We start from the raw sequence: 15,710 nt of genomic DNA, 5'->3' as shown, positions 1-15,710 counted from the left end.
AAGGCTAGAGCCAAGTCATGCTCAGACACCAGATGAGGTCCATACAGCTGGGCAGAGGGGCTTGTAGAGGTTAGATGCTACACTGGTAGGTAAATTATCTCCTGACACTGCACCAGATTTTGAACCCTGTTGTAATGACAAAGTTAAATCAATCCCTGGGATGCTCCTGTGTACTCCTATCTGCCTCACAAGCTACTATCCTCTAGAGACTAACTGCAACACATTTCTTCCTCAACATGCCAGGCCACTGGGCTGAAGGTTCAAACAAGCCTAGTAAGACATTCAGCATATCAGGCCAATAATAAAAACACAAAGCCTCACAAGAAAGAACATTCTTGTATTTCTATAGTTTGCAAAACACATCTCTCCATTCATTCCCCTTCTTTTCCACATGCTAACCTGTGCACCCTTCTCCCCAGTGGGAAACAGTACATGCCTACAGTTCCCACCTACTAGGGTAGACATCAGGAAAAACATCTCTACCAATAGGCTTCTCAAAGACTGGACAGACTGCCCAGGGAAGTGGCTGAATCCAGACCTGGATGTATTGAAAGCTGTCTAGATACGGTGTAGTAATGGCCCTGGTAGAGTAAGAAAAGGGTTGGACCTGATGACCTTGAAGGTCTTTTCCAACCTTGAAGGTCTTTTCCAACCTTGAAGGTCTTTTCCAACCTGTGTCTGTAGAGAGACACAGAGCAGCCTCTGACTCCATGTTCATTTTCCTAGATGGCTGTACAGTCAAAACCCACACTATCACAGAATGTATACACATGTGTATACTCACACAAATATACATATATATATAAAACAGACCAAGTTTAAACACAAGGAGAATTCTAATAATATAGAAATACACCATAAATATTTGTGAAATGTTTCAGTGCATGTCACCACAGCCTCTTTCAACGTAAGGGAGTTACTTCTACCACCAACAGTTCACTATCCACCCAAGAAAAGAGCTCAATAATTTAAGGGAAATAGAAAGAGGGGAAAAAATAAAACAAAAGAGAAACAGGGGGGAAATAAAATAAGAGAAACAGAAAAAATAAGATAAACAGAAAAAAAGTAAGAGAATCAGACAAACAGTAAGAGAAACAACAAGAAAAAAGAGAAACAGAAAAAGAAAAAAATAAATAGGAAAAAAATAGGAAAAAAAAAGAGAATGAGAAAAGAAAACGGCATACCAAACCCCACCCCCATCAAGCAAAAAAATCCCACAGAAACATCAGCAGTTTCAGAGTAGCCCATATTCCCCCTCTCAGCTCTGCAGGAGTTTTAGTTGTCCTCAACTTTATACATAGAATAGAATACATAGAATAAACCAGGTTGGAAGAGACCTTCAAGATCATCGCGTCCAACCCATCAACCAATCCAACACCACCCAAACAACTAACCCACGGCACCAAGCACCCCATCAAGTCTTCTCCTGAAAACCTCCAATGATGGCGACTCCAATTGTTCTTTTAAGTGAATGAGACAAAAAAGAAAACTATTAGGCTGTCTAGGTAGTAAAGGCAGACAATTAAATATCATGCTTCCACAGGAAAAACCAACAGTCTCTATGCCATCCCTATCATCCATTATCACAATCAGTTATCTCAGTTGCATCTAAACAAGGACTCTAACCCTCTGTGTTGTAGCCACCCACATCACTGGAGCGAGGGTGGCAACAGTGTGGAATAAAAGTAAATACCACAAACAAGATACAGATCAGCAGGTACCCAGCACATCTATTCTGCAGCCTTAAACCAGACATAGACTACCTTCACAGTCAGTATGATTCATTAAGCTCTTCTGTAACGGATCTTAATACAGAATACAGAATTAACCAGGTTGGAAAAGATCTCTGAGATCTTCAAGCCCAACCTATTACCCAACACCATTTAAACAACTAAACCATGGCACTAAGTGCCTTATCCAGGCTCTTTTTAAACACCTCCAGTGATGGTGACTCCACCCCATTCCAAGGGCCGATTTCTCTTTCTGTGAAGAATTTCTTCCTAACATCCAGCCTAAACCTCCCCTGGTGCAGCTTGAGCCTGTGTCTTCTTGTTCTGTTGGTGTTTGCCTGGGAGAAGAGACCAATCCCCACCTGGCTACAACCTCCCTTCAGGTAGCTGTAGAGAGAAATAAGGTCTCCCCTGAGTCTCCTCTTCTCCAGGCTAAACACCCCCAGCTCCCTGAGCCACTCCTTCTCTATCTTCTACAGACTTTTCTGTTTCTTCTCATGTGTGTCATCACACCAGCCCTTTCATGTGATCCTTTCACTCATGGCCTTTTTCTATTCCAAAACACACTTCCCCACCACTTCCTTTGATACTAGATTTCCATACTAGATTTTCATTAGCTGGATTCCTTGGGTTGCAACCAAATTTTAACCATGAAGGGTACAAAACAAGCTGCATTTTAAAAGGAGAAAGTTGCCATCATCCTTTAAATCAAGGTGACAGGTAACTAGACAGATAACTAGACTTGCCTTTTATTATTCCCCGCTTCCCACAACTCCCCTAAGCTGCAGCTCCAAAAGAAATACCTTTAAAGATCTGACCTACAACAGAACTAAGGACTTCTATGTTCTAGTCCTGCCCTGTCGATTTGACACAAGCCTCCATAAACTGAAGTCATCAAGTCATAGAATGGTTTAGGTTGGAAGGGGCCTTAAAGATCACATAGTTCCAATCCCCCCACCAGAAGGGGTGCTCAAGGCCCCACCAGGCCACTCAAGGCATCATCCACCCTGGCCTTGAATACCTTCATGGAGCAACCTCCCTGGCAACCTGCTCCAGTGTATCACCACCCTCACTGGAAATAATTTCTTCCTAATCCCCAAACCTGCCTTCCTCAAGCTTCAATCCATTCCCTCTCATCCTGTCACTACAAGCCTTTGTAAAAAGTCCTTCTCCAGTACTGGGAGGCCACTATGAGGTCTCTCCAGAGCCACCTTCTCTCCAGGCTGAACAGCTCCAGCTCTCTCAGCCTATCTTGATAGGGGAGATTCTCCAGTCCTCTGATCATCTTTGTGGCCTCCTCTGGACCTGCTTCAACAGTCTGATGTCCTTCTTATGCTGGGGGAACCAGAATTGGTCTCTCAAAGCTGCTTTAAGACTGCCCTTGCACACCCTTGAGGGGCTGGTGGAATTCATTCACTTTCTAATCATTATAATAGCAGTACAGGCACTGATAAAAGTGGGCTCCTTGGCTGAGAAATGCGCCTTTCCACCAACATTCAGATGGTTTGGCAGTTATTTTTGGTGAATGACAGCTAGTTCAAAACCCAGCACAAACAATTTTCCCCATAAATGGCTTGAAACACAACATGAGAGTGGAAAAAGGCTGCTTGGTCACTTTCAAAGCAAGCAGAGCCTGCTTTATTTTAGGCACAGATACATCAATACAACGGGAATGCTCCGCCGACTGTGCTATTTACTGCTTTCTGGGGAATGTCTGGCAACAAGCAAAAGCATAGTCATAGCCCACATGCCTGGAATTAACAGAGTCTCTTTCTTCCCTGGCCACAGATCTAGAAACAATTAACTCATAATTAAGAGCCTAGTGGGAGCACGTTGCCTCATTACAGGCCACTTCCTGCAGCGCCTCCACACAATACCCAAATCAATCCTGTCCTGGGCACCTGGTTTCCCTTTACACCAAGGCAGATCCAGCTTGATCGCTGGGATTTTAAGGCTACCACTCACTCAATTCATTCATAGAATCACAGAATGGTTTGGGTTGGAATAGACCTCAAAGATCATCCAGTTCAAATCCCCCTGCCGTGGGCAGGGACACCTTCCAGTAGCCCAGGTTGCTCAAGGCCTCGTTCAACCTGTCCTTAAACACCTCGAGGGAGGAGACACACACAACCTCCCTGGGAAACCCATTCCAGTGTCTCACCATCCTCAATGTCAAGCATTTCTTCCTAAAGTTTTCCCCAATGATGAGTTCTGTGGCTGCTCCTGAGAATTAAGTATTTGCAGTTGGGGAACCAAAAAAGAAAAAAGTTCCATTGACTACATTTGCAGCACAAAAATGTTTGGGCCATTGGACCAATATTTCAATCTGGAGTTGTATTTATACCTATCAACCTCTCTTTGTATTATAGAATCACAGAATTGTTTTGGTTGGAGAAGACCTCTAAGACCATCAAGTCCAACTGTCAACCTAAGACCACCATTAAACCACATACTGAAGTGCCATGTCCACATTTCTTGAACACCTCCAGGGATGCTGACTCCACCACCTCCCTGGGCAGCCTGTTCCAATGCCTGACTACTCTTGCAGCAAAGAAATTTTGCTTCATCCCCAACCTAAACCTCTCCTGGCACAATTTCAGGCCATGTCCTCTCATCCTGTTACCTGATACTAGGGAGAAGAGACCAACACCAACCTCACTCCAACCTCCTTTCAGGTAGCTGTAGAGAGAGCAATGAGGTCTCCCCTCATCCTCCTTTTCTCCAGGCTAAACAACCCCAGTTGCCTCAGCTGCTCTTCACCACCGCTGTTCTCCAGACCCTTCACCAGCTTTGTTGCCCTTCCCTGGACCTGCTCCAGCACCTCAGACCTTCTTGCAGTGAGGGGCCCAAAACTGAACCCAGTACTCAAGGGGCACCCTCACCAGTGGTCAGTACAGAGGCACAACCACTGCCCTGGTCCTGCTGGCCACACCATTGCTGATCCAGGCTGGGATGCCGATGGCCTTCTTGGCCACCTGAACACGCTGGTGGCTTGTGTTCAGATAGCTGTGTTATCAAGAAGAGTAAGAGTGCAAATTAAAAAGAAAGGTGGGTTCTGTTTATGCATTAGGCAGTGCTTAGAACAAGCTACTGCCCTGCATTCTCTGCATGGCTCAAAAGCTGCAGGCACGAGTCTGACTTTGATCATGTGAACAATTCTGATTAATTACCAAAGTTATTTCCCACACGTGGATTTTTCATCCAGCAACAAGGACAAGAGAATGGTCTAATCAAAACAGAGCATGACAACAAAGCATACAGATCCACATCAGATTCAGGCAGATCCCATTATTTGAAGCATGTACTTAAACAGTACTACTACAAGCTGAGTTTACGCCTTTATGTGGTTTTATGGCAATCTTACATGAAAGCAGAGTTCACCAGTTCCAAGTCATCCCTCTGTCAGCGTTAGCATACAGCATACACACAGACAAGTCCCCACATCCCTATGGAACAATTCTGACCAGCAGGTAAGAGTCAGAATCATAGGTTCTAACAGTTAGAATCACTGTAATTTAAACAAACATTAAACAATATGAACACCTTCCCCCAGAGTTGCAGAGTAGCTCTAGGTTCTCTCAGAGTCATTTCACCAGTTAAGGCAGAAGAGACCACAGAAACTCAGCTCCCTCTCTGATGCACAGCTTTGCAGCACAGGTAACCAACAGAGCTCCCACTGGCCTCATGCTCTGAAATGGAATGAAGTGCAGAAATGAGGGAGTTTATCAGTTTGCAAGTTTGGGGGTTTTCTTTGGCACACACTGCTATGTTGTAATTGTTTTCATTGGAAATTTTAACTTTTTGAAAGCACACTGAGTCAAATTTAGGAGTAGGAAATTTGATAAAAAGCTGTGCCTCACCAAAAAAAAAAAAAAAAAAAGTGCAGATTTTTTAGCCTCAAATACACCATGACTGCAAACAAAATTCTTGAGCAAAATAGCAGCTCTTCCTCCTGCACTTAAATCATAGAATGGTTTGGGTTGGGAGGGACCTTCAAAGGTCATCTAGTCCAACCCTCAGTGCACATCACTCTTCACTTTTAGTTCTCAAAAAGCTAAAGAAGAGGGAAGAGAGCACATAATCTACCCACAGTCACACTGCACACCAGTGCTGGGGCTGGGATGAGACTCACAACTCTGCCCAGAGTATGCTGATCCTTACGCCACATGGCTTGTCATAGAATCATAGAATCAATAAGGTTGGAAAAGACCTCAAAGATCATCAAGGCCAACCTGTCACCCAACACCTCATGATTATGCCTCTGGTCCTTTAAATATCCACCCCTATAGAGCAAAAAAAAAAAAACAACAAAGAAAGATTTATAGCCTGGTGTGCTGACTATCTGTATGGGTATGTTGTTAACAGCTGTATCTAGATGATTAGATGTCACACAAGCAATGGTTTCTAGACAGATCCTTTCTGATTATTATCTTCTGGAAAACTAGACACATCCTGTATCTGCACTGTACATCTGCCTTCCTCAGGTGGCAGAAGATATTTTGCTCATGATCCTTTCTGTATACCAGGACAGAACCATGCATGCTATGCCCTTAGTCAGATTCCAAAGTCAGAAACACCGGAGTGTGCAACTGGTGAAAAAGGAAGTGTGAATAGCAATAAAAGGGTTACATAAAGATCTATATTATACACAAACCCAGGACAAACTGTAGAGGCAAAACAAACACAGTGGAAGCTATCACCTGCACAACACAAATCAGCACTAAGACCACCTTGCCCCACAAGCAGATCATCTTTTGTCATGTCTCTACATACAGAATCTACAGAGCCTTTATGAAAAACACATAGCCTTATGGAGTTTCCAGAAAAAGAAAAAACAATTATTTTTTAACTCCATATATGTGCCTAGACTTATTCAAGCAGGCATATAAATCTGTGAAGTTTCTAGAAGGTAACTCTCTGGATTGACAACTACATTTTCCAGAGCAACTGGTGTTACCTTCTATACTGTCAGAAGCACTAAGAACACTTCAGATACTGAGCAACTAGGAATGAAACTGACTTCACTTAGCTCTCCACCTCTCCTGATGGACAGAACACAAAGCCGTTAAAGTAAGGTGCAGAAACACAACTGTGCAAAGGGCAAAACTTCCATATCTTGTTGTTCTCTGGGGTTTTTTTCTCAGCAGCTTAGATAAGTTTAATTTTGTTGTCCAGTGTAATGGGAGGAGGAATAGAATAGAATAGAATAGAATAGAATAGAATAGAATAGAATAGAATAGAATAGAATAGAATAGAATAGAATAGAATAGAATTGAATTGAATTGAACTGAATTGAATTAACCAGGTTGGAAGAGACCTTTGAGATCATCAAGTCCAACCTATCATCCAACACTATCTAATCAACTAAACCATGGCACCAAGCACCCCATCAAGTCTCTTCCTAAACACATAAGTGGCATCTAAAAAAATGGAAAGAGCATCTTTGAATCTGAGGATAGGCACATGTCAGTGAACACAGCTGGGTAGGAAAGCAGACACTGACTGAACCCCCTCCCTCAAACTACTGTTAGCTTGCATTTTGGCTCCATGTGCAGGTTACTTGTTTTTTGCAGGTACTGAAGGAAAGCACACACAGCACTTTAAGCACTTTTACTAAAAATAAAAGAGAGAGACAAGCTACTTTTCCATAGATGCTCTGTGACTCAGAAGACACAGCTCAGTAAGTCAAAAAGCTTTCTCTCCCAGGATCCCTTCTTAAATAGGTTTAGACAGAGACAATCAGGAGACCTACAGACTCACAGGAGATAGGATACCTAAATACTGCTTCAGACTCATTGCCTCCATGCTAGGCTAGACTGCTCACCCATCAATACAGACAGGTTTAAGGAATAAGAGGAAATGCCTATTCATGCATCAAGCCAAGTCCTGTGATACCTTGAGCTGGCCCAAGCAAGCTACACCATGCACATTGACACACAAGTAAAAGACCACAAGAGACATACACCATCCCTACTACCCTTGTCAAAACAATAGAACACACACAGGGGAAGAAACCAAAACAACTCTTTACCTACAAAAAAAAAAAAAAAAAAGCTGTGTAACCAACTGATCAATTTATCATGAGGGAAGTTTCAAAAGTAGGAATTCAGGTCCCTCATCCCTCTCCAGAAAACTAACTTCACACCCTGTTTGTCAGGCTATGTAATACATCACTGCCTGTCTGTCAAAGGACTGCTGGGGGATCAGAAGCCCAAAAAGCTCTGTTCTTGTTGCGTGGATGCAATACTTGCTATTATTAACCTGCTCTAAATATCACAAATGAAATAACCAGAGTTGCATGGCATAGCACAGATTACACAGCAGCGAAACCAAGTGATCAACATGCAGAGGGTAAACACTTAAGGGAACTCCCCACCTGTAGTGACCTTCTCTTCTACTTATCACACCTCTTTATGAAAGAGACACCCCGACAAAGAACAGCAGGTCACCTATTTTTCCCCTCAGCCTGGCTCTTAACTAACTCTGGAACAACACAAAACTGTTTAGTCTAAGCATATCTTATTCAAGGTTACCAAAGTCACTGCTAACTAACAGCATAAAAAAAGTATTTATGAAATACAGAAATAAGACTCCCCCCTGGAAGGAGGCCTACAGGAAGGCAGGAGAGGGAGTTTTTACAGGGCTTGTAGTGACAGGATGAGAGGGAATGGATTGAAGCTTGAGGAGGGCAGATTTAGACTGAAGAGTAGGAAGAAATTCTTTACAGCAAGGATGGTGAGACACTGGAACAGGTTGCCCAGGAGGTTGTGGATGTCCCCTCACTGGAGGTCCTCAAGGCCAGGTTGGATGAGGCCTTGAGCAACCTGGTCTAGTGAAAGGTGTCGCTGCCTGTGGAACTATATGATCTTTAAGGTCCCTTCCAACCCAAACCATTCTATGATTCTACGGTGTAAGAGCAAGCGGACTGGTGCGTGAGAACTGCAGTTACATTTTTCCTCCTGATGACACAAGAGAGACAACTTCTTATTACACAGCAGAGAAACATAAGCCCACCAGTATTCTGTTTAAATGCTCATCTGCATGCAGCCTTTAACTCAGAGCAACTTCCAAATCCTTTCAGAAGTCTTTTAGCAACCTACCATCGACGCTGGTTCGACCATCCCTCTGCAACCAGCGCTCAGAATTATTTTGCATATGCTCAAAGCATCACTGAACTGGAGGTCAGTGATTCTGGATTAGAGGTCAGTGATGCTTTGAGCATACGCAAAATAATTCAAAGACAAGCAATCCAGGAAATAAAGTTCAGAAGCTGTTAGGTTAATTCCTTTTAGAAAAACAATACTTTGGGTTACTGAAAGAAGAATCTTTATTTCCTCTCACATTTTTCTTTGCCTGTAAGTGGAAGAAAAAAGTCTGCCTCAATTTATCAAAAGTAGCATCTTTTTCACAACACCGACTGCAAAGTTTGGATTTTCATTTAGGGGGGGATGCAGAGGGGAAATTCCCCACCTACATTTCTGCCAGGTGGGACATGGGTGTATCATGGTATCAGAAATAGTGTTATTACCCAAAACACAGTTGTGCAGGAACGAGAATGGTCAGTAACAATGAAAGCATCATTACACAAGCCAAACTTTTATATCTGTAACTATTTATGGGTAATTTATGCAGTGTCTGTTTAAAACTAATTAATTCCTATTCGCTCTGTTCAAAGATTCTTTGAGCTTGTGAAAAGTAAGCTTATTTCCTTGCAGCACCTGACCACAGTTTCTCTCCCCCTGTGTCAGCCACAGGCAAGCTCAAAACAGCCAACAGATTTATTTTATGTCCATCTTCAGCCAGATGCACAAAAGGGTCCCAATGACAAAGAAGTGAGGGTCCAAATCAGAGCAGCCTGGGAGGTCAGCAGATGCACACAGCAAAGGACAAGACGTCCATGGCAAGATAGAGACACCCTGCACAGCAGAAATGTCGATTCCACCCTTTACTCTAAGCAAATTTAGGATGGACACATAGAACACGAAGCACTCTGCTTGGGTGAGCAGAGAGCCACTATGCCCTCTGCGAAGAGCAGGGCTGCGGCACAGGAGCAGGGACCCAAACGGGCCAGAAGCCGGTCAGCCCCTGGGGAGCCCGCGGCCACCCCCCAGCTGCCAGGCTGCAGAAGATGGCAGCAGCGCGGCTGGACCCAGCCGCTGCACAAGGCCCGGATCTCGTGTGACCTGCAGCCGGGCACCCTGACAAGCACAGCTCGGCCAGAAGCCGGGGCAGCTGAACGCCCTGATGACCGACTCCTGACCCCGCAAGGGCAGAGCCGGCGGCGCATCAGCGCGGCCCCGCTGCTCCCGCCTGCGGCCTCTGCCAGCCACTGCCTCGGCAAGGGCACGGCGAAGGCCACAACACCGACTGCCTTCCGGCCGGGTCCGGCCCCGCAGGGCTCTGGCAGCCGCTGGCACGGACCTCAAACACATCCCCCCGCCAGAGAACGAAGCGCTGGAGGAGCGATCTCCGTGCCGAGATGCTGGGAGGCTGCTGTGCCCCCTCTCCGCGCACGTCTAGGTTGCTCTCCCCGCGGCAGCGCCTCCACCGCCCGCTTCCTTTCCAAGCACCGCTCCATCGCACTGCACTGCTAGATACCCCGCAGCCCCTTCCCCTCCAGTCGCTATAGCCAGTCCTTGTACCCCGGCCTGCTTGCACCGGACTGGCACAGCCCAGCCGAGCACCACCTCACCTCGATCCACTCAGCTCCGCGCCCGCCGCCCGGGCCTCGCGCTCCTGTTTACCGCCCCGGCCGCCCCCGGCCTCGGCCCGGCCTCACGCCCCGCCCCCGAGGCCGAGCCTCCACTGAGGAGCGCGCCCGCCTCGTGCGCCGGCGCGCCCGGCCAATGGCAGGAGAGCTCGGGCGGGGCGCCGGCCAATGGCGGGGGGCGGGGCGGGGGCCGGCATGGCGCTAAGCGGCGGCTGCAGGGCGACGTGAGGCCCGTGAGGTCCGTGAGGCGGCGGCGGCGGCTGGGCGGGGAGGGGGAGAGCGGGGGGCGGTGAGGCGAGGCGTGAGGTGCGTGTGCTGCGGGCGAGCGGGCGGCGCTTGGGGACCCGCCGGCATCGCGGGGGGGCTGGCAGCCCCGCTGCCGCCGCCTCCTGTCAGTGGTGGGCCGGCTCCCTCCGCGCCGGAGGGGCTTCTGTACCCAAGGGACGTGAGGGTGTCGGTGAGAGGTGGCGGCGTCTCGGCCCCAGATGTCTGGGTGTCCCCCGGGCTGGGCCGGGGAGGCTGGACGCTTGGCGGGAAAGGCTGGAGTTAGGCAGCGCGCTTTCCCCGAGCCTTAGGAGGGCTCGAGAAGGAGAATCATGACTAGAATTATGGAATACTTTGGCCTGGAAGGGTCATTACTTTGGGTTTAAAAGTCATCTGGTCCGACGCACCTGCAGGGAGACCTCTTCAGCTAGACCAGGTTGCCCGGAGGAGGCAGGGGATCACTGCTCAGGGGGTCCTACTGTAACAGAGAGGAGCCCTGGAGCCCTGTGCCTGGCAGGCTCCAGGTGAATGCTAAGTGAAGAGATCAAGTTCCATTTCGTGGTACTTCATGTCCCAGAAACGTTGGGGGGGGGGAGGGTGTCACACTGATTTTTGAAAGTAATGTCTTAAAATGGCAGTCATTGCTGCTCACACCTGTGTGTGAAACTGCACATTCATAGGCATGCTTAGCCTGGAGAGGAGGAGACTCAGGGGTCACCTTACTGCTCTCTACAACTACCTTAAGGGAGGTTGTAGACAGGCGGAGGTTTGGTCTCTTCTCCCAGGCAACCAGCACCAGAACAAGAGGACACAGTCTCAAACTGTGCCAGGGGAGGTTTAGGCTGGAGGTTAGGAAGTTCTACACAGAGAGAGTGATTGCCCATTGGAATGGGCTGCTCGGGGAGGTGGTGGAGTCACCATCATTGGAGGTGTTTAGGAGGAGACTGGATGGGGTGCTTGGTTGCATGGTTTAGTTGATTAGGTGGTCTTGGATGATAGGTTGGACACAATGATCTTGGAGGTCTCTTCCAACCTGGTCTGGTCTATTCTATTCTATTCTATTCTAAAACCAGGGCATTTTTTCTGACAGGCTGAGTCCGGTGATGGCACATCTCAGAGATGCTGTAAGGGGCTAAAGAGCAACAGACAGCTCTGCATTTCTGGATGGATGTTCTGGTAAGCTTCTGTCTGTGTCGGCAGCTTTCCTGTCTGAAAATAACAATGCATCCTTTATGGTGCATTTGCCACATGGCTGCATTAGTGCAGAAAGTATTTTTGGATGAGTTCATTTCTACTTAAAACAAACAGTTCATAATTCTCTCCTAGTTCTAGCATCACTTACAGGAATGACCAACAAATAGCCCCAGGCTTGAATTTCAGCATTGTTAAATGTTTGCTTTGGTCAACCTTTGCAGCTTGGATCAAGCACTTAAATCCACGCTGAAGGACCTAGATCAAAGTTAGTAGGAGTTGTGAATGCTGTGGATTTGTACAGAAGGAAGCTGGATAAATGGTGTGCATAAGTTTAGGAGTTTACACAGCCTGTTGGTGAACCTTACTGCCAACCTGCCAGTGCCAAACTTCCCCCCCACCTAGAGAAGGTGAAAATTGCATCCCTTATATCCAGCTTCTCAAACCAGAGGTTATTTGGCTGGTATTTGTGAACACACAACATATTACTTACATTCTCACATTTGTATTAATCTTTTTAATAAAAAAGACATGCTTCCCACCCAAGGCCCACTCAGCTTCCCAAGTAAGCCAATGGGAGGTCTCTGCTAGGCACTGAACAGACAACTACAAATAGTTTTAGCAAAACTCATTACCCAGACACTATCCAATTGGAAGTAAGCCTCAGCCAGTACTGAAAGGGCTAGATTTGAACCTGAAAGGTAAAAAAAAACATTCCCTGGGGAAGATGCATTGTTGACTTAATTGCTCTACACACAAGCTATGAGCAGACACAATATATATGAAATGGAAAGGCCAAAGATGGCACTTTCAATTGGATAGAGACTAGATCTGTTAGGTGATGCAAAAAAACCCCCATGGCTGCAGTGGGATAGCAGCCTTGAAAGATTCTGTGTAAAATAGAATAAAATGCATCAAGAAGAGTGTGGCCAGCAGGTCGAGGGAGATTCTTCTCCCTATCTACTCTGCCCTGGTGAGGCCACATCTAGAATAGTGTGTTCAGTTCTGGGTTCTCCTGTTCATGATGAACAGAGGCTTGCTGGAGAGGGTACAGAAAAGGGCTACAAAGATGATTAGAGGACTAGGACATCTCTCTCATGAGGAAAGGCTGAAAGAATTGGGTCTGTTTAGAGTTGAGAAGAAGGGGGATTTCATAAATGCTTATAAATACCCAAAGGGTAGGTGTCAGGAGGATGGGACCAGTCTTTTTTTCAGTGGTGCCCAGTGACAGGACAAGGGGTAACAAGGCACAAACCTGAATATAAGAAGCTCCATCTGAATGTGAGGAGGAACTTCTTGAATGTAAGGGTGACAGAGCCCTGGAGCAGCCTGCACAGAGAGGTGGTGGAGTCTCCATCTCTGGAGACATTCCAAACCCACCTGGATGTGTTCCTGTGTGACCTTCTCTAGGTGAACCTGCCTTGGCAGGGAGTTGGACTCAATGATATCCAGAGGTCCTTTCCAACCTCTACCATTCCATAATTCTGATTATTAAAATAAAATAAATGCCTAATATTCTTAATTTAAATACAGACACCTCCAGAAATACATACAAATTAAACCTTGTATTTGTGTTGAATTTCATACTATTCTCTCTGAAGGAAAGATCATCTTTACCCTCATCTGGAAGGAGGTGCTTCTGATGTCTTTCCTGAGCACAGTCTTTTTATCTACTCCTGTACCGAATTGGGGTGTTAGTTCCAAGTTTCAGTGTAACGTAACTTTGCTTGCATCAGCTTGGCATCAGTTGTGAAATATGTCTTACTCACTGTGCTGAGCATGGAGAACTGCATGAGTTTCTGCATGAGTTTCTGCATGAGCAGACTGTCAGAGTTTTGAGATGTAGGCAGAACAAACAAAGGATAGAGCTCTTCCCCATCTTTCAAATTCAGGCCTGGCTGGTTCCCTTCGTTGCTACGTGGTAAACCATTGGATATTTCTGCTGTCGCCATTCAATTTGCATCACACCTTCTGTTGCCAGGGTTTCTGCAGCCTTAAAAGACCCCTTGAATCTGAGTGCAAGGCCAGCTCTTTCTATACTTAGACTAAAGAAGAGAGAAGTGTCTGTTTTCCCTCTCCATTTGGAATGCAAAGAGGGAGGATTGAAGGCTGGACTGAAGCTGCTGGGAGCAAATATTCTGTGTCTTTTTCTGTTACTTTTTAGTTCTTGAAAGGAAAGGGGACCAGGACACCCAGGACTTAGTATCCAGAGGCTAACTTCTGTGGACATGGTTGCCTTAACTTTGTCCACAAGCCTAACTAAAAAGTTGAACTTGATGTGTGTAAAGCAGTGGGAGAATTGTTCCATGGCCAAAGCCGTGCAAGATCTCTCTGTACACTAGAGAAAAAATAATGAGAGGAAGAATTATTTCACTGTGAGGGTGACAGAACACTGGAACAGGCTGCCCAGCAGGGCTGTGGAGCCTCCCTCGCTGGAGATATTCAAAACCTGCCTGAATGAGTTCCTGTGTGGCCTGGTATAGGTGATCCTGCTCTGGCAGGGGGGCTGGACTGGACGATCTCTTGAGGTCCCTTCCAGCCCCTAACATTCTTGTGATTCTGTGAATATTTGAGATTTGTTTAGTGCTACCAACTATGAGATTTGCAGTCCTGACCCCTGGGTGAGAGAAGGGGCTAAGTGCTGTACTTCATGGTCAAAGAGAAAACACGCTGCCAACACTGGAGATGTGTTTAGTGCTACTACCTATGGGATTTACAGTCCTGACCCCTGGAAAGGAGAAGGGGCAAACTGCTGTACTTCAAAAACAGTTCAGGGGAGTCATTCTTTTCTTCAGAAGGGGTGCCAGTGGTTGTTGTAACTGCCTTATGGTTAGCAGCTCCCATGGGCTTTGGGAGGTCCACATTCAGGTTCCCTCTCTGCTTGTGAAGACTTAAGGCACTCCACCCTCACATTGGGACCCTAATCGTTATGCATGCTCTTGCCTTCTCCTCCTTCCAGCTTTATTCATATTCTTATTTATTTTTATGCTCTACACAATGGGAAAGCTCAGCAAGAGGAAATGAGATTGGAAACACTCTTCCATCCCTTCCAAATCCCAGGCAAATTTGTAGTCTGCTCTTGTGCATGCTCTGCCTTGTTCACAGGCAGGAGACATGACATGAATCCTGCGAGAAGCAGCCCAGTCTGCCCCATTTTGGTTTTGTGCCCTCCACCAAAGGATTGCAGGTGAAACAGCAGTGACACTCAGTTCATCCATACTTTGAATCAGCTGCCAGAGGTTGTGTAGGAGCTGATCTGCTAAATGTGCTCTGCAAAAACTTGCCAGATAGAGCCCTTCCAAGCAGGGTAGAGAGAAAAAACTTAAGAAACTTCTACATACAAAACCTTAATTGTTGACATCCATCAATGCCTTCATGCCTCCCACATGGCGTGAGAGCAGAATGCAGCTGTAGCGGGTTAAAAGTTTTTACTTCAGTGTCTTAAACTGATGTAATTTTTGTGTTAAATGTCTGCATTCTTTTGCAGATCTGAATTTACTGAGCAAGCTGGAGCAGTCCTGTGAAAGAGCAAGCTCCCAGATTCCGAGGAGTCGCTTGGCTACCTGTAAGAAGTGAGCATTATGAAACCAACCACAGCACATCTTTGGCACTTGCAGCTGCCGTTCGCTTCTCTCATCTTTTCAGCAGTGTTACATACAGTCACCTTTCAACATGCTTGCTGCCCTCTCCAGAAACATGAGCATTTCTAGCAACAATCTTACACCTCTCAGGAGTATATAAATCAATCTTCTATTAAATGATAATTAAAGTATGACAGATTTTATTATAATATAAATCACAATACAGCTCTAAGT

The 15,710-nt window shown here is 46.2% G+C and overlaps 2 protein-coding genes across 2 annotated transcripts in view; one reads left to right on the top strand and one right to left on the bottom strand.

The window, feature by feature from the left end:
* The window catches only part of COQ8A (coenzyme Q8A), a 38,555-nt gene extending 28,031 nt beyond the window's left edge, over window positions 1–10,524 (bottom strand). The window contains exon 1 of the mRNA XM_054169963.1: window positions 10,423–10,524. The gene's annotated coding sequence lies outside the window, so the exon portion shown is untranslated. The remainder of the gene's footprint in view (window positions 1–10,422) is intronic.
* Window positions 10,525–11,782: 1,258 nt separating this feature from the next.
* Window positions 11,783–15,710, top strand: part of GTF2A1L (general transcription factor IIA subunit 1 like) — a 43,002-nt gene continuing 39,074 nt past the window's right edge. Inside the window, exons 1-2 of the mRNA XM_054169946.1 lie at window positions 11,783–11,880; window positions 15,383–15,467. The gene's annotated coding sequence lies outside the window, so the exon portion shown is untranslated. The remainder of the gene's footprint in view (window positions 11,881–15,382; window positions 15,468–15,710) is intronic.

This window comes from Dryobates pubescens, chromosome 2, assembly GCF_014839835.1.
Source record: "Dryobates pubescens isolate bDryPub1 chromosome 2, bDryPub1.pri, whole genome shotgun sequence".
NCBI classification, from domain to species: Eukaryota; Metazoa; Chordata; class Aves; order Piciformes; family Picidae; genus Dryobates; species Dryobates pubescens.
The sequence above is the reverse complement of the archived record's forward strand: the minus strand, read 5'-3'. Positions and strand labels throughout refer to the sequence as shown.